Genomic DNA, 24489 nt, shown 5'->3' on the forward strand with positions numbered 1-24489 from the left:
CAGCATGGACAGGGGCGATATGTTTCCCTCACTGCCCATTGGGTTAATGTTGTTGAGCCAGGTACAGATCGTGCGAGTGGCGCAGGACGTGTCCTGCCCACTCCAAGGATTGCAGGAATCCAGTCTGTACGCATCGACTCCTCCTCTTACACCAGTTCCTCTGATTCCTCTCTGCAGGATCCGTCACAGTCCACCTCCACATGGACCCGTGAACGTTTACCTATGACCGACATGAGCACAGCCGTGGCCAAACGTCAGCAGGCCGTCTTGAAACTAGTTTCATTGGGGCATCGAAGCCACACAGCGCAGGAGCTCTGGAATGCCATCAAGCAGGAGAGCGATGTGTGGTTACTGCCAGCGAATCTCCAGCCAGGCATGGTAGTGTGTGACAATGGCCGAAATCTGGTGGCAGCTTTGGCCCTTGGCAACCTCACTCACATCCCATGTCTGGCACATGTGCTCAATTTGGTTGTGCAGAGTTTTCTGAGGGACTATCCGGATCTTGATGCCCTGCTGCACAAGGTCCGCCTAGAGTGTGCTCACTTGCGGCGTTCCAGCTTGGCCAGATCCCGCATTGCTGCTCTGCAGCGCCGATTCCGCCTTCCGGAACACCGCATCATATGTGACCTACCTACCCGGTGGAATTCCACGTTACATATGTTGGAGCGGTTGTGTGAGCAGCAGCAAGCAGTTATGGAGTACCAGCTGCATCAGGCGCAAAGAAGTCGCAGTCAGCGCCGATCAGACTTCACAACCACAGAGTGGGCACTATGAAGGACGTCTGCCAGGTTTTGCGTCCTTTTGATTATTCCACGCGGATGGCAAGTGCAGATGATGCACTAGTCAGCATGACTGTCCCCCTTATCTGCCTGCTTCAGCAAACTTTGCAAGGGTTAAGGGATGATGTGGTGGAAGAGGTGGAGGATGAGGAGTCACCTTTTCCATCAGCTTCTGGAGAGTCAGCGCCACGTGGTTCCTCACAAAGGGGTACGCAGGGGCCAATTTGTGAGGAGGATGAGGAGGAGTCAATGGAGGAGGAAGAGCTCCGTCCAGAGGAGGGAGCGACACAATTGTCCAGTGGTCAGTGTGTACAGCGAGGGTGGGGTGATGACGAGCGGGCAGAGATCATGTCTCAAGCAGGGGACAGCGTTTCTGGGCCGGTTGGCACTCTGCAGCACATGGTGGATTTCATGCTGCAGTGCTGAGAAACGACCGCCGCATCGACCACATTCTCAACATGCCTGATTATTGGGTGTTCACCCTCCTCGATCCTCGCTACCGGGACAACGTCCAAAACCTCATCCCTGCGTTGACCCGGGAGCGTAAATTGCGGGAGTACCACGACACACTGGTGAATTCCATCATCTTCTCCTGTCCAACTGAGAGGAGTGCTGCTAGTGCTTTACAAAGCAGCTCAGTGCGTCGAGGCAGTGGGGGAGGCTCTGCCCAAAGAGGGAGCAGAAGCAGTGCCTCTGCCCAAGGCAAGCCCAGTATGGCACAACTCTGGCACACTTTTGTGTGCCCGCCCCAAATGTCTACACCATCACCGGCGGCTCCAGTCAGCAGGAGGCAACGGTTCCGTCAGATGGTGACAGACTACATGGCTTGCCCTCTTACTGTACTCCCAGACGGCTCTTCCCCGTTCAAGTTTTGGGTCTCTAAGCTGGATACATGGCCAGAGCTAAGCCAGTATGCATTGGAGGTGCTGGCTTGCCCTGCGGCTAGTGTCTTATCGGAACGTGTCTTTAGTGCCGCAGGTGGTGTACTAACAGACCGTCGCATGCGACTATCCTCCGATAACGTTGACCGGCTTACTTTCCTGAAAATGAACCAGGCCTGGATCTCGCAGGAATTTGCCACTCCTCTGCCTGATTAAGTAATTGGGTGTCATCCAGGTCTCCTGCTGTGTTCATCTTTCTACCACCTGAACTGCTATTCCTGGGCTCCAACACCGCCAGTTGCGGCTCAGAAGTGCAGGCTGCACAGTAAAAACATACGACCCAGTGTTATTGGGTTTCAGTAACGTCAGCTGATCCCCAGCTGTGTAGCCGGCAATGTGTCCTGCGACCGCCACGCTGGCACAACAACCTAAATGTAAGGGAACCTGTCCCCCCCCCCCCCCCCCGTCGTTTGTTACTGAAAGAGCCATCTTGTGCAGCAGTAATGCTGCACAAGGAAAAGGTAGCTCTTTTTTTTTAGCTCTTTGCACACGCAGAACTTAACACTTATAAAATGTGTTCACTGATACCGTTATACCGTCCCGGAGCTGGGACTTTCCTTCGTAATGTGACGCAGCACAGCCGTCATTCCTACCCCCTTGGTGCCATGCGCTGCCTCCTCAGCGTTGTTTTAAGCTGTCACGGAGCCTGCGCTGTTCTGTTATCCCTTGGGCATGCCCTATTTGCGCTGCCTGTCTTCTGACATAATTTGGTGTCAGGCTGGCTGCGCCTGTGCGGCCGCGGTGCCCGAGATCCCGCCTCGCAGTGTCTTCTGATTGAGTCACACTGCGGGCCTGGGATCCATGGGCATGCGCAGTGCATATCTTCCCCTCGGGCTCTCGCTCATTTCCCTCCGCCTTCTTTAGACTGTGCGCCGTCAGCTGATCCCTAGCATGCCACGGCCGTGACACCGCACAGTCTGAAGAAGAGGGAAGGAGGGGAGTGAGAGTCGAGGTTATGCACTGTGCATGCCCATGGTTCCAAGGCCCGCAGTGGGATTACGTTAGATGAGACTGCGAGGTGGGATCTGGAGCAGCGTGGACGCACAGGCACTGACAGCCTGACACCAAATTATGTCAGAAGACAGGCAGCGCTAATTGGGCATGGCCAAGGGCTAACAGAACAGCGCAGGCTCCGTGGCAGCTTAAAACAACGCTGAGGAGGCAGCGCACGGCATCAAGGGGATAGGAATGACAGCTGTGCTGTGTCCCATTACGAAGGAAATTCGCACCTCCGGAACGGTTTAACGGTATAAAGGGACACATTTTTAGTGTTTACTTCGGTGTTTGCAAGGAGCATAATTAAAAGAGCAACCTTTTCCTTTTGCATCCTTAGTGCTGCACAACATGGCTCTTTCAGCTACAAACGTCTTGGGGGGGGGGGTTAAAGGTTTCCTTTCAACTTGCTCCAATCAGGCTTCGGCCTACACTCTGTTCCTCTGCTCCTCCTGCTGTCCCTGGGCTCTAACACCGCCAGTTGGTGCCTGGAAGTGCTGTGTGCACAGTCAACAGTCGCTCCTCTGTTATTGGGGTTCAGTAACGTCAGCTGATCCCCAGCTGTGTGTGCGGCAATACCTCCAATCTGCTCCTCCTGCTGTCCCTGGGCTCTAACACCGCCAGTTGGTGCCTGGAAGTGCTGTGTGCACAGTCAACAGTCGCTCCTCTGTTATTGGGGTTCAGTAACGTCAGCTGATCCCCAGCTGTGTGTGCGGCAATACCTCCAATCTGCTCCTCCTGCTGTCCCTGGGCTCTAACACCGCCAGTTGGTGCCTGGAAGTGCTGTGTGCACAGTCAACAGTCGCTCCTCTGTTATTGGGGTTCAGTAACGTCAGCTGATCCCCAGCTGTGTATCCGGCAACGTGTCATGCGACCGCCACGCTGGCACAACTAAAATGTAAGGGGACCTGTCCCCCCCCCCCCCTAGGCGTTTGTTACTGAAAGAGCCACCATGTGCAGCACTAATACTGCACAAGGGAAAGGTCGCTCTTGAAATTATGCTCCTTGCAAACGCTGAACTACACACTCATGTAATGTGTCCCCTCACACCGTCCAACCGTCCCGGAGGTGGGACTTTCCTTTGTAATGTGACACAGCACAGCCGTCATTGCTACCCCCTTGGCACCGTGCGCTGCCTCCTTAGCGTTGTTTGATTCCGTCATGGACCCTGCGCTGTTATGTTATCCCTTGGCCATGCACAGTTTGCGCTGCCCGTCCTCTGACATCATTTGTTGTCGTCCTGGCTGCGCCTGTGCGTCCACGCTGCCCGAAATCACACCTCGCAGTGTCGTCTAATGTGATCCCACAGTGGGCCTGGTATCCATGGCCATGCGCAGTGCATATACTAGCCTCTCACTCCCCTTCTTCACGCTTCTTCAGACTAGGCGGCGTCAGCTGATCCCTAATAGCATGCCACGGCCGTGACGCCGCACAGTCTGAAGAAGCAGGAAGGAGGTGAGTGAGAGGCGATGATATGCACTGCGCATGCCCATGGATCCCTGGCCCGCAGTGGGACTACATTAGATGACACTGCAAGGTTGGATCTCGGGCAGCTTGGACGCACAGGCACTGCCAGCCTGACACCTACATGATGTCAGAAGACGGGCACCGCTAACTGTGCATGGCCAAGGGATAACATTACAGTGCGGGCTCCGTGACAGAACCAAACAACGTTGAGGAGGTGGTGCCCGGCACCAAGGGGGTTGGAATGACGGCTGTGCTGTGTCACATTACAAAGGAAAGTCCCACTTCCGGGATGGTTTGACGGTGTGAGGGGACACATTATATGAGTGTGTACTTCAGCGTTTGCAAGGAGCATAATTTTCGGAGCCACCATTTTCCATGTGCAGTATTACTGCTGTACAAGATGGCTCTTTCAGCAACAAATGCCTGGGGGGGGGGGTTAAAGGTTCCCTTTCAACTTGCTCCACTGCAGGCTTCGGCCTACACTCTGCTCCTCTTTGATTCCCTGGGTTTCAACACTGTCAGTTGCCACCTGGAAGTGTTGTCTACACAGAAAAAAACACTAGGTGATGTGTCAGTGGGGTTCAGCACCGCCAGCTGTTCCCCTGCTGTGTAGTCGGCAACGTGTCCAGCACAAGCCACGCTGGCACAACAGAACAAAAGCTGCCACCAGTGCAGGCTTCGGCCTACACTCTGCTCCTCTCCTCCTCCTGCTGACCCTGGGCTCAAACACCGCTAGTTTTTGCCCGGAAGTGCTAGCTGCACAGAGAAAAACACCAGCCAATGTGTTAGTGGGGTTCAGCAACGCCAGCTGTTCCCCTGCTGTGTAGCCGGCAACGTGACCTGCAAACGCCATGCAGGCACAGGAACTGAAATTAAAAGGGAACCTGGCCCCACCCCCCCAGGTGTTTCTATGTATAACAGCCACCTAGTACAGCAGTACTGCTGCATTTGTACAAGGTGGCTGACTTTTTCTCCTTGCCCACGTGGAACTCAACACGTACAAAATGTGTCTCATTGAGACCATTCCACTGTCCCTGAGGTGTGACTTTCCTTTGTAATGATACGCAGCACCCCCCTTGGTAGCGTTTCCCGTCTTTTGTCATCATGGTTAGCTGGCTGCGCCTGTGCATCCGCCCTGCTAGAAACAACGCCCCTCGTTGTCATATTTATTTTGTCAGCGAGGGTGTGGTTTATGGGCACGAGCAGTGCATATGTTCGCCTGTCTTAACTCATCTCCTTCCGCCTTCTTCAGACTGTGCGGCCTCCTGGCCGTGGTAGGCGATAAGGGATCAGCTGAGGCCGCCCAGTCTGGAGCCGGTGTAAGGACATGTGTAAGCGGCAAACCTATTTACTGCACAAGGCCACGAATCCCAGCCACGTAGTGTGATTGTTTGAAAACACACTGTGGGTCTGGGATTCATGTCCATCGCTAACCGCAACGGCCGACATGAAATGAGGTCAGAAGACAGGAAGCGCTCACAGCGCATGGCCAAGGGATCACAATAGCGCAGACTCCTGTACAGCAAATAACAACGCTCAGGAATCTGCGCCCAGTACCTAGGTGCAAATTTTGACACCTGTGCTGCGTCTCGTTAAAAAGACAAGTCACGCCTCCACAACTGTTTGACAGTATAATGGGCTAAATAGTGTACGTGTTTTAGTCAGCGTGTGCAAGGAGCAAAACAAATAGAGCAACCTTTTACTTGTGCAGCATTAATGCTGCACAAGGTGTGGCTCTTGTACCTTGCAACACCTGAGGGGGGGGTTAAAGGTAACCTTTGAAATTGGTTCAACTAGGCTTCGGCCTACACTCTGCTCCTCTACTCCTCCTGCTGACCCTGGGCTCAAACAGCGCTAGTTTTTGCCCGGAAATGCTAGCTGCACAGAGAAAAACACCAGCCAATGTGTTAGTGGGGTTCAGCACCGCCAGCTGTTCCCCCGCTGTGTAGCCGGCATCGTGTCCAGCAAAAGCCACGCTGGCACAACCGACCAAAAGCTGCCACCAGTGCAGGCTTCGGCCTACACTTTGCTCCTCTCCTCCTCCTGCTGACCCTGGGCTCAAACAACGCCAGTTTCTGCCCGGACATGCTAGCTGCACAGAGAAAAACACCAGCCAATGTGTTAGTGGGGTTCAGCACCGCCTGCTGTTCCCCCGCTGTGTAGCCGGCATCGTGTCCAGCACAAGCCACGCTGGCACAACCGACCAAAAGCTGCCACCAGTGCAGGCTTCGGCCTACACTTTGCTCCTCTCCTCCTCCTGCTGACCCTGGGCTCAAACAACGCCAGTTTCTGCCCGGACATGCAATCTGCACAGAGAAAAACACCAGTCAATGTGTCAGTGGGGTTCAGCAACGCCAGCTGTTCCCCTGCTGTGTAGCTTGCAACGTGACCTGCAAACGCCACGCAGGCACATGAACTGAAATTGAAGGGAGCCTGCCCCCCACCCACAGGTGTTTCTATGTATATCAGCCACCTTGTACAGCAGTACTGCTGCATTTGTACGAGGTGGCTGACTTTTTCTCCTTGCCCACGTGGAACTCAACACGTACAAAATGTGTCTCATTAGAGACCATTACAATGTCCCTGAGGTGTGACTTTCCTTTGTAATGACACGCAGCACCACCCTTGTTAGCGCTGCCCGTCTTTTGACATCATTGGTTAGCTGGCTGCGCCTGTGCATCTCCCCTGCTCGAAACAACGGCCCTCGGTGTCTTATTTTTTTGGACAGCGAGGGTGTGATTGATGGGCATGTGCAGTGCATATGTTTGCCTGTGTTCACTCATCTCCTTCCGCCTTCTTCAGACTGGGTGTCCTCATGGCCGCGGCAGGCGATAAGGGATCAGATGAGGCCGCCCAGTCTGAAGCAGGTGTAAGGACATGTGTGAGCGGCAAACATATTTAGTGCACCAGGGCACGAATCCCAGCACCGCAGTGTGATTTTTTAAAAACACACTGTGGGTCTGGGATTCATGTCCATCGCTAACCGCAACGGCCGACATGAAATGAGGTCAGAAGACAGGAAGCGCTCACAGCGCATGGCCAAGGGATCACAATAGCGCAGACTCCTGTACAGCAAATAACAACGCTCAGGAATCTGCGCCCAGTACCTAGGTGCAAATTTTGACACCTGTGCTGCGTCTCGTTAAAAAGACAAGTCACGCCTCCACAACTGTTTGACAGTATAATGGGCTAAATAGTGTACGTGTTTTAGTCAGCGTGTGCAAGGAGCAAAACAAATAGAGCAACCTTTTACTTGTGCAGCATTAATGCTGCACAAGGTGTGGCTCTTGTACCTTGCAACACCTGAGGGGGGGGTTAAAGGTAACCTTTGAAATTGGTTCAACTAGGCTTCGGCCTACACTCTGCTCCTCTACTCCTCCTGCTGACCCTGGGCTCAAACACCGCTAGTTTTTGCCCGGAAATGCTAGCTGCACAGAGAAAAACACCAGCCAATGTGTTAGTGGGGTTCAGCACCGCCAGCTGTTCCCCTGCTGTGTAGTCGGCAACGTGTCCAGCACAAGCCACGCTGGCACAACCGACCAAAAGCTGCCACCAGTGCAGGCTTCGGCCTACACTTTGCTCCTCTCCTCCTCCTGCTGACCCTGGGCTCAAACAACGCCAGTTTCTGCCCGGACATGCTAGCTGCACAGAGAAAAACACCAGCCAATGTGTTAGTGGGGTTCAGCACCGCCTGCTGTTCCCCCGCTGTGTAGCCGGCATCGTGTCCAGCACAAGCCACGCTGGCACAACCGACCAAAAGCTGCCACCAGTGCAGGCTTCGGCCTACACTTTGCTCCTCTCCTCCTCCTGCTGACCCTGGGCTCAAACAACGCCAGTTTCTGCCCGGACATGCTAGCTGCACAGAGAAAAACACCAGCCAATGTGTTAGTGGGGTTCAGCAACGCCAGCTGTTCCCCTGCTGTGTAGCTTGCAACGTGACCTGCAAACGCCACGCAGGCACATGAACTGAAATTGAAGGGAGCCTGCCCCCCACCCACAGGTGTTTCTATGTATATCAGCCACCTTGTACAGCAGTACTGCTGCATTTGTACGAGGTGGCTGACTTTTTCTCCTTGCCCACGTGGAACTCAACACGTACAAAATGTGTCTCATTAGAGACCATTACAATGTCCCTGAGGTGTGACTTTCCTTTGTAATGACACGCAGCACCCCCATTGTTAGCGCTGCCCGTCTCCTGACATCATTGGTTGGCTGGCTGTGCCTGTGCGTCCCCCCTGCCCGACACAACGCCCCCCGTTGTCTCATATATTTTGACTGCGAGGGTGTGATTGATGGGCACGAGCAGTGCATATGTTCCCCTGTTTTCACTCCCCTCCTTCCGCCTTCTTCTGACTGTGCGGCCTCATGGCCGCGGCATGCGATAAGGGATCAGCTGAGGCCGCCCAGTCTGAAGCAGGTGTAAGGACATGTGTGAGCGGCGAACATATTTACTGCACAAGGCCACGAATCCCAGCACCGCAGTGTGACTTTAGGAAAAGCCACTGTGGGTCTGGGATTTATGGCCATCGTTAACCGCACCGGCCAACATGAAATGAGGTCATGAGACGGCCTGCACTAACAGGGTATTGCCAAGGGATAACACAAGAGCGCAGACTCCTGTACAGCAAATAACAACGCTCAGGAATCTGCGCCCAGTACCTAGGTGCAAATTTTGACACCTGTGCTGCGTCTCGTTAAAAAGACAAGTCACGCCTCCACAACTGTTTGACAGTATAATGGGCTAAATAGTGTACGTGTTTAATTCAGCGTGTGCAAGGAGCAAAATTAAATAGAGCAACCTTTGACTTGTGCATCATTAATGCTGTTCAAGGTGTGGCTCTTGTACCTTGCAACACCTGAGGGGGGGGTTAAAGGTAACCTTTGAAATTGGTTCAACTAGGCTTCGGCCTACACTCTGCTCCTCTACTCCTCCTGCTGACCCTGGGCTCAAACACCGCTAGTTTTTGCCCGGAAATGCTAGCTGCACAGAGAAAAACACCAGCCAATGTGTTAGTGGGGTTCAGCACCGCCAGCTGTTCCCCTGCTGTGTAGTCGGCAACGTGTCCAGCACAAGCCACGCTGGCACAACAGAACAAAAGCTGCCACCAGTGCAGGCTTCGGCCTACACTTTGCTCCTCTCCTCCTCCTCCTGCTGACCCTGGGCTCTAACACCGCTAGTTTTTGCCCGGACATGCAATCTGCACAGAGAAAAACACCAGTCAATGTGTCAGTGGGGTTCAGCAACGCCAGCTGTTCCCCTGCTGTGTAGCTTGCAACGTGACCTGCAAACGCCACGCAGGCACATGAACTGAAATTGAAGGGAGCCTGCCCCCCACCCCCCCAGGTGTTTCTATGTATATCAGCCACCTTGTACAGCAGTACTGCTGCATTTGTACGAGGTGGCTGACTTTTTCTCCTTGCCCACGTGGAACTCAACACGTACAAAATGTGTCTCATTAGAGACCATTACAATGTCCCTGAGGTGTGACTTTCCTTTGTAATGACACGCAGCACCCCCATTGTTAGCGCTGCCCGTCTCCTGACATCATTGGTTGGCTGGCTGTGCCTGTGCGTCCCCCCTGCCCGACACAACGCCCCCCGTTGTCTCATATATTTTGACTGCGAGGGTGTGATTGATGGGCACGAGCAGTGCATATGTTCCCCTGTTTTCACTCCCCTCCTTCCGCCTTCTTCTGACTGTGCGGCCTCATGGCCGCGGCATGCGATAAGGGATCAGCTGAGGCCGCCCAGTCTGAAGCAGGTGTAAGGACATGTGTGAGCGGCGAACATATTTACTGCACAAGGCCACGAATCCCAGCACCGCAGTGTGACTTTAGGAAAAGCCACTGTGGGTCTGGGATTTATGGCCATCGTTAACCGCACCGGCCAACATGAAATGAGGTCATGAGACGGCCTGCACTAACAGGGTATTGCCAAGGGATAACACAAGAGCGCAGACTCCTGTACAGCAAATAACAACGCTCAGGAATCTGCGCCCAGTACCTAGGTGCAAATTTTGACACCTGTGCTGCGTCTCGTTAAAAAGACAAGTCACGCCTCCACAACTGTTTGACAGTATAATGGGCTAAATAGTGTACGTGTTTAATTCAGCGTGTGCAAGGAGCAAAATTAAATAGAGCAACCTTTGACTTGTGCATCATTAATGCTGTTCAAGGTGTGGCTCTTGTACCTTGCAACACCTGAGGGGGGGGGTTAAAGGTAACCTTGGAAATTGGTTCAACTAGGCTTCGGCCTACACTCTGCTCCTCTACTCCTCCTGCTGACCCTGGGCTCAAACACCGCTAGTTTTTGCCCGGAAATGCTAGCTGCACAGAGAAAAACACCAGCCAATGTGTTAGTGGGGTTCAGCACCGCCAGCTGTTCCCCCGCTGTGTAGCCGGCATCGTGTCCAGCACAAGCCACGCTGGCACAACCGACCAAAAGCTGCCACCAGTGCAGGCTTCGGCCTACACTTTGCTCCTCTCCTCCTCCTCCTGCTGACCCTGGGCTCTAACACCGCTAGTTTTTGCCCGGACATGCAATCTGCACAGAGAAAAACACCAGTCAATGTGTCAGTGGGGTTCAGCAACGCCAGCTGTTCCCCTGCTGTGTAGCTTGCAACGTGACCTGCAAACGCCACGCAGGCACATGAACTGAAATTGAAGGGAGCCTGCCCCCCACCCCCCCAGGTGTTTCTATGTATAACAGCCACCTTGTACAGCAGTACTGCTGCATTTGTACGAGGTGGCTGACTTTTTCTCCTTGCCCACGTGGAACTCAACACGTACAAAATGTGTCTCATTAGAGACCATTACAATGTCCCTGAGGTGTGACTTTCCTTTGTAATGACACGCAGCACCACCCTTGTTAGCGCTGCCCGTCTTTTGACATCATTGGTTAGCTGGCTGCGCCTGTGCATCTCCCCTGCTCGAAACAACGCCCCTCGGTGTCTTATTTTTTTGGACAGCGAGGGTGTGATTGATGGGCATGTGCAGTGCATATGTTTGCCTGTGTTCACTCATCTCCTTCCGCCTTCTTCAGACTGGGTGTCCTCATGGCCTCGGCAGGCGATAAGGGATCAGATGAGGCCGTCCAGTCTGAAGCAGGTGTAAGGACATGTGTGAGCGGCAAACATATTTACTGCACCAGGGCACGAATCCCAGCACCGCAGTGTGATTTTTTAAAAACACACTGTGGGTCTGGGATTCATGTCCATCGCTAACCGCAACGGCCAACATGAAATGAGGTCATAAGACAGGAAGCGCTCACAGCGCATGGCCAAAGGATCACAAGAGCGCAGACTCCTGTACAGCAACTAACAACGCTCAGGAAGCTGCGCCCATGCAAAAAGGTGTTTTCGACACCTGTGCTGCTTTTCTTTAAAAAGACAAGTCACGCCTCCACTACTGTTAAACAGTATAATGGGCTAAATAGTCTACGTGTTGCATTCAGCTTGTGCAAGTAGACAAATTAATAGAGCAACCTTTTACTTGTGCAGCATTAATGCTGCAGAAGGAGTGGCTCTTGTTCTTTGTAACACCTGAGGGGGGGTTAAAGGTAACCTTTGAAATTGGTTCAACTAGGCTTCGGCCTACACTTTGCTCCTCTCCTCCTCCTCCTGCTGACCCTGGGCTCTAACAACGCTAGTTTTTGCCCGGAAATGCTAGCTGCACAGAGAAAAACACCAGCCAATGTGTTAGTGGGGTTCAGCAACGCCAGCTGTTCCCCCGCTGTGTAGCCGGCATCGTGTCCAGCACAAGCCACGCTGGCACAACCGACCAAAAGCTGCCACCAGTGCAGGCTTCGGCCTACACTTTGCTCCTCTCCTCCTCCTCCTGCTGACCCTGGGCTCAAACACCGCTAGTTTTTGCCCGGAAATGCTAGCTGCACAGAGAAAAACACCAGCCAATGTGTTAGTGGGGTTCAGCAACGCCAGCTGTTCCCCCGCTGTGTAGCCGGCATCGTGTCCAGCACAAGCCACGCTGGCACAACCGACCAAAAGCTGCCACCAGTGCAGGCTTCGGCCTACACTTTGCTCCTCTCCTCCTCCTCCTGCTGACCCTGGGCTCAAACACCGCTAGTTTTTGCCCGGAAATGCTAGCTGCACAGAGAAAAACACCAGCCAATGTGTTAGTGGGGTTCAGCAACGCCAGCTGTTCCCCCGCTGTGTAGCCGGCATCGTGTCCAGCACAAGCCACGCTGGCACAACCGACCAAAAGCTGCCACCAGTGCAGGCTTCGGCCTACACTTTGCTCCTCTCCTCCTCCTCCTGCTGACCCTGGGCTCAAACACCGCTAGTTTTTGCCCGGAAATGCTAGCTGCACAGAGAAAAACACCAGCCAATGTGTTAGTGGGGTTCAGCACCGCCAGCTGTTCCCCTGCTGTGCAGCTTGCAACGTGACCTGCAAACGCCACGCAGGCACATGAACTGAAATTGAAGGGAGCCTGGCCCCCACCCCCAGGTGTTTCTATGTATAACAGCCACCTTGTACAGCAGTACTGCTGCATTTGTACAAGGTGGCTGATGTTTTCTCCTTGCCCACGTGGAACTCAACACGTACAAAATGTGTCTCTTTGAGACCATTCCACTGTCCCTGAGGTGTGACTTTCCTTTCTAATGATACGCAGCACCCCCCTTGGTAGCGCTTCCCGTCTTCTGACATCATTGGTTGGCTACTTGCGCCTGTTCGTCCGCCCTGCCTGAATAAAATGCTCCTCGTTGTCTTAATTATTTTGACTGCGAGGGTGTGATTGATGGGCACGAGCAGTGCATATCTTCGCCTGTCTTAACTCATCTCCTTCAGCCTTCTTCAGACTGTGCAGCCTCATGGCCGCGGCATGCAAGAAGGGATCAGCAGAGGCCGCCCAGTCTGAAGCAGGTGTAAGGACGTGTGTGAGCGGCCAAAATATTTACTGCTCAAGGCCACGAATCCCAGCACCGCAGTGTGGCTTTATGAAAAGACACTGTGGGTCTGGGATTTATGGCCATCGTTAACCGCACCGGCCAACATGAAATGATGTCATAAGATGGGCAGCGCTAACAGGGCATTGCCAAGGGATAACACAAGAGCGCAGACTCCTGTACAGCAAATAACAACGCTCAGGAAGCTGCTCCAAGCACCAAGGCGTTATTTTGGACACCTGTGCTGCGTCTCATCAAAAAACCAAGTCACGCATCCACTACAGTTTGACTGTAGAATGGGGTAAATTGTGTATGTCTTTCATTCAGCGTGTGCAAGTAGACAAATTAATAGAGCAACCTTTCACTTGTGCAGCATTAATACTGCACAAGGTGTGTCTCTTGTACTTTGTAACACCTGAGGGGGGGGTTAAAGGTTTCCTTTGAAATTGGTTCAACTAAGCTTCGGCCTACACTCTGCTCCTCTCCTCCTCCTCCTGCTTCAACACGGGCTCTAACATCGCTAGTTTTTGCCCGCAAGTGCTAGCTGCACAGAGAAAAACACACGCCATTGTGTTAGTGGGGTTCAGCAACGCCAGCTGTTCCCCCAGTGTGTAGCCGGCAAAGTGTCCTGCAAACGCAACGCAGACACAAAGCTGCCTCCAGTGCAGGCTTCGGCCTACACTCATCTCCCCCTGCTTACCCTTTGCTCCAACACCGCTAGTTGGGGCTCTAGGAAGACAATCTTTAATAGGCAAGGCAACGCATCCGGGTTCCAGCACCGCCAGCTGGTTCTCGGCAGTGTTTTTGTCACAGGTACTCCCTCGTGCCAAGCCTGGTTTCAGCACCGTCAGCTGTTTCCGGGTTGTGTCAAGCTCACTGAGACACCTATGCTTGCCTCGTCGTGGTGCGGTCGGGTTAGCCAACTCCAGGGTGCCTCCAGTTTAGGAGCTTCCTATGTGGGCTGCGTGAACTGGTAGTCAAGGCTGGTTCTGTAGTGCCAGTAGGCCCAGCTCCCCCTGTAGGACTGTTGGGGTTCGGTAACTGCGGCTGCCTCGCGGCCTAGCTGTTCTCTCCTCTCCTGTGGACCTTCGGGTCCACCACCTGGTTCCAGCACCGTCAGCTGGTTCCGGGCCGAGCCTTTGGCTTAGGTGCCTCCTCCTGGGTATCCGAGTTCCGCCAACGCCAGGCGGTCCTTGGTAGTGCTTTTAAGCGCGGGCACCTACAGCTTAGTAACCGGGTTCCAGCACCGTCAGCTGGTCCTCGGTCGTGCCATTGGCTCTTGCACACTGGGGCAACGCATCCGGGTTCCAGCACCGCCAGCTGGTTCTCGGCAGTGTTCTTGTCACAGGTACTCCCTCGTGCCAAGCCTGGTTTCAGCACCGTCAGCTGTTTCCGGGTTGTGTCAACTTCACTGAGACACCTATGCTTGCCTCGTCGTGGTGCGGTCGGGTTAGCCAACTCCAGGGTGCCTCCAGTTTAGGAGCTTCCTATGTGGGCTGCGTGAACTGGTAGTCAAGGCTGGTTCTGTAGTGCCAGTAGGCCCAGCTCCCCCTGTAGGACTGTTGGGGTTCGGTAACTGCGGCTGCCTCGCGGCCTAGCTGTTCTCTCCTCTCCTGTGGACCTTCGGGTCCACCACCTGGTTCCAGCACCGTCAGCTGGTTCCGGGCCGAGCCTTTGGCTTAGGTGCCTCCTCCTGGGTATCCGAGTTCCGCCAACGCCAGGCGGTCCTTGGTAGTGCTTTTAAGCGCGGGCACCTACAGCTTAGTAACCGGGTTCCAGCACCGTCAGCTGGTCCTCGGTCGTGCCATTGGCTCTTGCACACTGGGGCAACGCATCCGGGTTCCAGCACCGCCAGCTGGTTCTCGGCAGTGTTCTTGTCACAGGTACTCCCTCGTGCCAAGCCTGGTTTCAGCACCGTCAGCTGTTTCCGGGTTGTGTCAACTTCACTGAGACACCTATGCTTGCCTCGTCGTGGTGCGGTCGGGTTAGCCAACTCCAGGGTGCCTCCAGTTTAGGAGCTTCCTATGTGGGCTGCGTGAACTGGTAGTCAAGGCTGGTTCTGTAGTGCCAGTAGGCCCAGCTCCCCCTGTAGGACTGTTGGGGTTCGGTAACTGCGGCTGCCTCGCGGCCTAGCTGTTCTCTCCTCTCCTGTGGACCTTCGGGTCCACCACCTGGTTCCAGCACCGTCAGCTGGTTCCGGGCCGAGCCTTTGGCTTAGGTGCCTCCTCCTGGGTATCCGAGTTCCGCCAACGCCAGGCGGTCCTTGGTAGTGCTTTTAAGCGCGGGCACCTACAGCTTAGTAACCGGGTTCCAGCACCGTCAGCTGGTCCTCGGTCGTGCCATTGGCTCTTGCACACTGGGGCAACGCATCCGGGTTCCAGCACCGCCAGCTGGTTCTCGGCAGTGTTCTTGTCACAGGTACTCCCTCGTGCCAAGCCTGGTTTCAGCACCGTCAGCTGTTTCCGGGTTGTGTCAACTTCACTGAGACACCTATGCTTGCCTCGTCGTGGTGCGGTCGGGTTAGCCAACTCCAGGGTGCCTCCAGTTTAGGAGCTTCCTATGTGGGCTGCGTGAACTGGTAGTCAAGGCTGGTTCTGTAGTGCCAGTAGGCCCAGCTCCCCCTGTAGGACTGTTGGGGTTCGGTAACTGCGGCTGCCTCGCGGCCTAGCTGTTCTCTCCTCTCCTGTGGACCTTCGGGTCCACCACCTGGTTCCAGCACCGTCAGCTGGTTCCGGGCCGAGCCTTTGGCTTAGGTGCCTCCTCCTGGGTATCCGAGTTCCGCCAACGCCAGGCGGTCCTTGGTAGTGCTTTTAAGCGCGGGCACCTACAGCTTAGTAACCGGGTTCCAGCACCGTCAGCTGGTCCTCGGTCGTGCCATTGGCTCTTGCACACTGGGGCAACGCATCCGGGTTCCAGCACCGCCAGCTGGTTCTCGGCAGTGTTCTTGTCACAGGTACTCCCTCGTGCCAAGCCTGGTTTCAGCACCGTCAGCTGTTTCCGGGTTGTGTCAACTTCACTGAGACACCTATGCTTGCCTCGTCGTGGTGCGGTCGGGTTAGCCAACTCCAGGGTGCCTCCAGTTTAGGAGCTTCCTATGTGGGCTGCGTGAACTGGTAGTCAAGGCTGGTTCTGTAGTGCCAGTAGGCCCAGCTCCCCCTGTAGGACTGTTGGGGTTCGGTAACTGCGGCTGCCTCGCGGCCTAGCTGTTCTCTCCTCTCCTGTGGACCTTCGGGTCCACCACCTGGTTCCAGCACCGTCAGCTGGTTCCGGGCCGAGCCTTTGGCTTAGGTGCCTCCTCCTGGGTATCCGAGTTCCGCCAACGCCAGGCGGTCCTTGGTAGTGCTTTTAAGCGCGGGCACCTACAGCTTAGTAACCGGGTTCCAGCACCGTCAGCTGGTCCTCGGTCGTGCCATTGGCTCTTGCACACTGGGGCAACGCATCCGGGTTCCAGCACCGCCAGCTGGTTCTCGGCAGTGTTCTTGTCACAGGTACTCCCTCGTGCCAAGCCTGGTTTCAGCACCGTCAGCTGTTTCCGGGTTGTGTCAACTTCACTGAGACACCTATGCTTGCCTCGTCGTAGTGCGGTCGGGTTAGCCAACTCCAGGGTGCCTCCAGTTTAGGAGCTTCCTATGTGGGCTGCGTGAACTGGTAGTCAAGGCTGGTTCTGTAGTGCCAGTAGGCCCAGCTCCCCCTGTAGGACTGTTGGGGTTCGGTAACTGCGGCTGCCTCGCGGCCTAGCTGTTCTCTCCTCTCCTGTGGACCTTCGGGTCCACCACCTGGTTCCAGCACCGTCAGCTGGTTCCGGGCCGAGCCTTTGGCTTAGGTGCCTCCTCCTGGGTATCCGAGTTCCGCCAACGCCAGGCGGTCCTTGGTAGTGCTTTTAAGCGCGGGCACCTACAGCTTAGTAACCGGGTTCCAGCACCGTCAGCTGGTCCTCGGTCGTGCCATTGGCTCTTGCACACTGGGGCAACGCATCCGGGTTCCAGCACCGCCAGCTGGTTCTCGGCAGTGTTCTTGTCACAGGTACTCCCTCGTGCCAAGCCTGGTTTCAGCACCGTCAGCTGTTTCCGGGTTGTGTCAACTTCACTGAGACACCTATGCTTGCCTCGTCGTGGTGCGGTCGGGTTAGCCAACTCCAGGGTGCCTCCAGTTTAGGAGCTTCCTATGTGGGCTGCGTGAACTGGTAGTCAAGGCTGGTTCTGTAGTGCCAGTAGGCCCAGCTCCCCCTGTAGGACTGTTGGGGTTCGGTAACTGCGGCTGCCTCGCGGCCTAGCTGTTCTCTCCTCTCCTGTGGACCTTCGGGTCCACCACCTGGTTCCAGCACCGTCAGCTGGTTCCGGGCCGAGCCTTTGGCTTAGGTGCCTCCTCCTGGGTATCCGAGTTCCGCCAACGCCAGGCGGTCCTTGGTAGTGCTTTTAAGCGCGGGCACCTACAGCTTAGTAACCGGGTTCCAGCACCGTCAGCTGGTCCTCGGTCGTGCCATTGGCTCTTGCACACTGGGGCAACGCATCCGGGTTCCAGCACCGCCAGCTGGTTCTCGGCAGTGTTCTTGTCACAGGTACTCCCTCGTGCCAAGCCTGGTTTCAGCACCGTCAGCTGTTTCCGGGTTGTGTCAACTTCACTGAGACACCTATGCTTGCCTCGTCGTGGTGCGGTCGGGTTAGCCAACTCCAGGGTGCCTCCAGTTTAGGAGCTTCCTATGTGGGCTGCGTGAACTGGTAGTCAAGGCTGGTTCTGTAGTGCCAGTAGGCCCAGCTCCCCCTGTAGGACTGTTGGGGTTCGGTAACTGCGGCTGCCTCGCGGCCTAGCTGTTCTCTCCTCTCCTGTGGACCTTCGGGTCCACCACCTGGTTCCAGCACCGTCAGCTGGTTCCGGGCCGAGCCTTTGGCTTAGGTGCCTCCTCCTGGGTATCCGAGTTCCGCCAACGCCAGGCGGTCCTTGGTAGTGCTTTTAAGCGCGGGCACCTACAGCTTAGTAACCGGGTTCCAGCACCGTCAGCTGGTCCTCGGTCGTGCCATTGGCTCTTGCACACTGGGGCAACGCATCCGGGTTCCAGCACCGCCAGCTGGTTCTCGGCAGTGTTCTTGTCACAGGTACTCCCTCGTGCCAAGCCTGGTTTCAGCACCGTCAGCTGTTTCCGGGTTGTGTCAACTTCACTGAGACACCTATGCTTGCCTCGTCGTGGTGCGGTCGGGTTAGCCAACTCCAGGGTGCCTCCAGTTTAGGAGCTTCCTATGTGGGCTGCGTGAACTGGTAGTCAAGGCTGGTTCTGTAGTGCCAGTAGGCCCAGCTCCCCCTGTAGGACTGTTGGGGTTCGGTAACTGCGGCTGCCTCGCGGCCTAGCTGTTCTCTCCTCTCCTGTGGACCTTCGGGTCCACCACCTGGTTCCAGCACCGTCAGCTGGTTCCGGGCCGAGCCTTTGGCTTAGGTGCCTCCTCCTGGGTATCCGAGTTCCGCCAACGCCAGGCGGTCCTTGGTAGTGCTTTTAAGCGCGGGCACCTACAGCTTAGTAACCGGGTTCCAGCACCGTCAGCTGGTCCTCGGTCGTGCCATTGGCTCTTGCACACTGGGGCAACGCATCCGGGTTCCAGCACCGCCAGCTGGTTCTCGGCAGTGTTCTTGTCACAGGTACTCCCTCGTGCCAAGCCTGGTTTCAGCACCGTCAGCTGTTTCCGGGTTGTGTCAACTTCACTGAGACACCTATGCTTGCCTCGTCGTGGTGCGGTCGGGTTAGCCAACTCCAGGGTGCCTCCAGTTTAGGAGCTTCCTATGTGGGCTGCGTGAACTGGTAGTCAAGGCTGGTTCTGTAGTGCCAGTAGGCCCAGCTCCCCCTGTAGGACTGTTGGGGTTCGGTAACTGCGGCTGCCTCGCGGCCTAGCTGTTCTCTCCTCTCCTGTGGACCTTCGGGTCCACCACCTGGTTCCAGCACCGTCAGCTGGTTCCGGGCCGAGCCTTTGGCTTAGGTGCCTCCTCCTGGGTATCCGAGTTCCGCCAACGCCAGGCGGTCCTTGGTAGTGCTTTTAAGCGCGGGCACCTACAGCTTAGTAACCGGGTTCCAGCACCGTCAGCTGGTCCTCGGTCGTGCCATTGGCTCTTGCACACTGGGGCAACGCATCCGGGTTCCAGCACCGCCAGCTGGTTCTCGGCAGTGTTCTTGTCACAGGTACTCCCTCGTGCCAAGCCTGGTTTCAGCACCGTCAGCTGTTTCCGGGTTGTGTCAACTTCACTGAGACACCTATGCTTGCCTCGTCGTGGTGCGGTCGGGTTAGCCAACTCCAGGGTGCCTCCAGTTTAGGAGCTTCCTATGTGGGCTGCGTGAACTGGTAGTCAAGGCTGGTTCTGTAGTGCCAGTAGGCCCAGCTCCCCCTGTAGGACTGTTGGGGTTCGGTAACTGCGGCTGCCTCGCGGCCTAGCTGTTCTCTCCTCTCCTGTGGACCTTCGGGTCCACCACCTGGTTCCAGCACCGTCAGCTGGTTCCGGGCCGAGCCTTTGGCTTAGGTGCCTCCTCCTGGGTATCCGAGTTCCGCCAACGCCAGGCGGTCCTTGGTAGTGCTTTTAAGCGCGGGCACCTACAGCTTAGTAACCGGGTTCCAGCACCGTCAGCTGGTCCTCGGTCGTGCCATTGGCTCTTGCACACTGGGGCAACGCATCCGGGTTCCAGCACCGCCAGCTGGTTCTCGGCAGTGTTTTTGTCACAGGTACTCCCTCGTGCCAAGCCTGGTTTCAGCACCGTCAGCTGTTTCCGGGTTGTGTCAAGCTCACTGAGACACCTATGCTTGCCTCGTCGTGGTGCGGTCGGGTTAGCCAACTCCAGGGTGCCTCCAGTTTAGGAGCTTCCTATGTGGGCTGCGTGAACTGGTAGTCAAGGCTGGTTCTGTAGTGCCAGTAGGCCCAGCTCCCCCTGTAGGACTGTTGGGGTTCGGTAACTGCGGCTGCCTCGCGGCCTAGCTGTTCTCTCCTCTCCTGTGGGCCTTCGGGTCCACCACCTGGTTCCAGCACCGTCAGCTGGTTCTCGGCAGTGTCTTTTGCTCTTGTACCTTCTGCTCCCCATCCTGGTTCCAGTACCGTCAGCTGGTTCCGGGCAGAGCCTTTGGCTTAGGTGCCTCCTTCTGGGTATCCAAGTTCCACCAACGTCAGGTGGTCCTTGGTAGTGCTTTCAGGCACGGGTACCTCCTGCTTAGTAACCGGGTTCCAGTAACGTCAGCTGGTCCTCGGTAGTTCCATTGGCTCTTGGACCTTCGGCTACCCATCCGGGTTCCAGTACCGTCAGCTGGTTCTCGGCAGTGTCTTTTGCTCTTGTACCTTCTGCTCCCCATCCTGGTTCCAGTAACGTCAGCTGGTTCCGGGCAGAGCCTTTGGCTTAGGTGCCTCCTTCTGGGTATCCGAGTTCCGTCAACGTCAGGCGGTCCTTGGTAGTGCTTTTTAGCACGGGTACCTCCTGCTTAGTAACCGGGTTCCAGTAACGTCAGCTGGTCCTCGGTAGTTCCATAGGCTCTTGAACCTTCGGGTAGCCATCCGAGTTCCAGTTCCATCAGCTGGTTCTTGGCATTTTCTCAGCCTTCTTGTACCTTCTGCTACATTTCCAAGTTGAAGACCCTAACGTCGACGACCCGGAAGACCACCACGATGACGACGACACGGAAGACCACCCCGATGACGACGACGACGACGGCGGAGATGACGACACTGGAGACGACGACCCTGGAGACGACAACATGGAAGACCGAGAAGCAGAAGAACAAGAGGCTGCAGAACAAAGAGCAGAAGAACATTAAGCATAAGACTTAATATCAGAGCAAAAGATATTATCTAAATTATATGCAGAAGAAGACTAAGCAGTGTATGGGGGTGAGTCCGTTCCTCCTCGTGGTGCCCCTGGATAAAGCCTGATGCTGCAGGCCAAACTGAACGCGGACAAATGTAACTTTTGTGACTGGCAGAACGGAAGGTGTAATCTTCAAACTTTTATAGATAACAACTACGGGAATGCCTGTCACAAATGAGAATATGATGAAGAAGTAGAATAGGAAGAATAATAACAGTGGAATAAAAAGAATATGTAGAATAAGAAGAATAATAATAGTTGAATAAAATGAATATGAAGAATGTAATAAAAAAAAAAAAATAGGTAGAAGATGAAGAAGAAGATGAATAAGGTGAAGAAGTTGATGTCAAAGATGCTGATGATGATGAAGATGAAAGTGTGGGAAAAGAAAAAAAAAAAGAAAAAAAAGAAGGGGAAGGGCGTGGAATAGTGAAACATCAATATCTGACAAAATAAAAAAAAAATTTACATAGTCAATATCTTTGTCACTCCGAACGTCTTAAAAAAAAACAAAAAACATGCTATTCTATTTGATTGGGATAAACCTCTATGACTTTAATGTCTCCGCCACCTCCCCAAATACATCCGGCATTATTCTTAGTTGTTTTCCTTCATGTAGAATGAACCTACAAGGAAAGAAAGGGTTTATTTTAATTCCGATATTTTGGTCCCATTGACTTGCATTGGGATCGGGTATCGGTATCGGCGATATCCGATATTTTTTGAATATCGGCCGATCCAAACCGATACCGATACTTTCCGATATCGGAAGGTATCGCTCAACACTAGCGGTGGGGCTTTCTCCCTTCTGCCCATTGAGGTCATGTGTATGGGGGATTCGGAGAGATAGCTGTTGGCTGAACGAGCATTCTCGTGTGTATGACCAGCCATAAGCACCTTTAATATGATGGGCCACTTGAGCTGAATATGTCCGACACCTGTATTGGAGGAGGCAGGAACATTACTTCTTTTCATCTATATTTCATCATCAGGACACATTAGGTCTTGCTTTCAACCTCAATAGTAGACACAGACCTCACACCTCCTAGGGGCCAGGTGACTATGGTAGGACCATCATGTCATATCAATGAAACAGTTTATCGCCACCTGAAGAACATAGGAGCAGGAAAAAGGGGTATTCTCAAGTTTGAAAGTTATTCCCTATTCTTTGGACAGGGAATAACTTCCGAATTGCTAACAGTCTGACTATTGGGGCCCCAACTGATCCAGAGAACCCTGTAGGTCGATCATGTGCACTGCCACATTGTTCATTCTTAATGGGACACCAGGAGATTGCCAAGCGCTGTGCAAAATGAACGGAGTGGCAGTTCGAATGATTGATCTTCGCTCCATTTGCACAGGGATCTTCAGATCCTTGGGTCTCATGATTGGTGGGGTCTCAGCTGTCGGTCGGACCCCCAGCAATCAGGAAGTTATCCTCTGTCCAAAGGGTAAGGAATAACTTTCAAACTTGAGAATACTCCTTTAACTGTATAACGTAGACAGAGACTTGCAATGTTTCGGAAAATTCTAATGAAACAAATGTTAGTTAGGTCACCGCTAATACCGTGGTCAGGGGACATATTCTGGCTGCATGTGAAGGTTTAATGAGGAAAGCATAGTCTGCTCATTGCCTGCTCTTAAGGCTGTGCGTGTCGTCCATACAGCAACATTACCATGAACCTGCCTGTTTCTATGTTAATAGGTACAAAGAGTAACGAGAAAAGGTTCAGCGAATCCTAAGGGCACAGGACTGCAGACATCACTCGGAGCATTAATCACAGGGAGTTAAGAGTAATATATGGACCACAGCACATAAACCTATAAAGTACAATTTCTCATATTTCATCGCCCACATTTATATTACAATCGTCCATATATTAACAATGGCATTATTATGATACCAGTCTAAAAAAAAAGTGAGCTGCATCAATATCTGGCTTTCTTCTTTAAAAAAAAATCTGTTAAAATCTGTAAGACAATGCTTACGTCTAAAAGCCGGCACCTCATCTCGCAGCAGTTTTCCAATATTTTGGTGTATTGTTGTTTGTGACTTTTTAAATCAATTTTTACTTTAAAAAAAAGCTAAATATAAATGTAAGTCTATTATATTTTAATTCCTCACCCTTTTTTAGATCTCTGATTGCTGTCAGTGAAGTCATGCATTTTCTTTAGATTCTATTTTAGACTAAACCTGTGAACACCTTAAAGAGAACCTGTCGTCAGGATCATCCTTGTTAAACTAAAGGTATGGGCAGAATGGCGCTGTCATACTGATTTAATCTGGTTTTCGTTAAACCATCATGATAAGTTGAAGTTTCCTCGGTGCTTCGTGCCTCGGGGCGGGACTTGTATGCGGGACGGTGGGTTGGGTCTTCGGCACAGAGGGCTCAGCCATGGCCCCTCTGCAGCCTCTGTATTATTCATCATCATTGAGCCGAGATCTCATTCTGTGCATGCGCCAACTCCAGCTGCAGGTTGATCTGCGCATGCGCCGGTGCCATTTTCATGAAAACCACCACCAGCGAGAACGCCATGCACAGCTAAGACGGCGCCAACCCAAAATTTAGATGAATGCATGATGATGAATGCAACAGAGGGGCCATGGCTGAGCCAAAGACCCTACTCACAGTCCTGCCCACAAGTCCTGCTCTGAGGCACGAGGCAATCAAAATTTATAATGATGATTTAACGAAAACCAGGCTACAGATTTTTACACTAAAGGTATGTATTAAATCAGTATGACAGCGCCATTCTGCCCATACCTTTAGTTTACCATGGATGATGACAGGTTCTCTCACGGCTGAGGGCATGTTACAGTGTAATGGACTATGGAATCCTCTGTGAGGAAATCAATGCACCATTAAAGGGGTTTACAAAGTAAACCAATTGGACCCCACAAATGGTGGGAACCTGGGTAAATGAAGCGAAGGTCGATCTTGCACAGTGCAGCTCTATTCATTCTTATAGGAGTGCCGAAAACCAGCCGAGCGCACAGCTCATAAAACTGTTGAGCTACCATCAAGAAAGGATTGGCCACCTCCACATTTATGTGGGGCTCTTTAGAGCCCCAGTTCTTTGGAATAGTGAGGTTTCCAGCATTTGAATAGGGAAAAACTTCCAAACTTGATATTACCCCTTTAACAATCGCTCTCTTGTTCTGAGGATTTTTTGCGGGATTTTCAGAGCAGGTTATTATCCTGGAATCCATCATGTTACAGTGTTATTCCCAACATTTAACGTTACCCTTACCACCTATCCAAAGTATAGGTGAAAACTTCCCGATAGGTGTGGGTCTGACCGCTGGGACCGCCATCAGAGATAACTGAGCGTTGTACTTGGTTTTCTCCGGCAATCCCTTATAAATTGACTGAAGCGCTGCACGTTCATGTGATCACCGCTATGGTACATTTTTAAAGCCCCAATATCCAACCATTTGGGAGATACCTTTAAAATTGGGAATAACCTCTTACAGACAGGTTTGGACTGGCCAACGGGAGCAAAGGAGAATCCTCCGGTGGGCCACCACCCTCCTATATGAGCAGTACTTGGCACAATGTACTTGAATCGCTATGTACAGAC

General features: G+C 53.5%; 1 protein-coding gene across 2 annotated transcripts in view; it reads left to right on the forward strand.

The window, feature by feature from the left end:
* The window catches only part of PLEKHG5 (pleckstrin homology and RhoGEF domain containing G5), a 321116-nt gene that overhangs the window by 62420 nt on the left and 234207 nt on the right, over nucleotides 1–24489 (forward strand). The gene's annotated exons all lie outside the window — the stretch shown is intronic.

Source organism: Ranitomeya imitator, chromosome 10, assembly GCF_032444005.1.
Source record: "Ranitomeya imitator isolate aRanImi1 chromosome 10, aRanImi1.pri, whole genome shotgun sequence".
Lineage (NCBI taxonomy): Eukaryota > Metazoa > Chordata > Amphibia > Anura > Dendrobatidae > Ranitomeya > Ranitomeya imitator.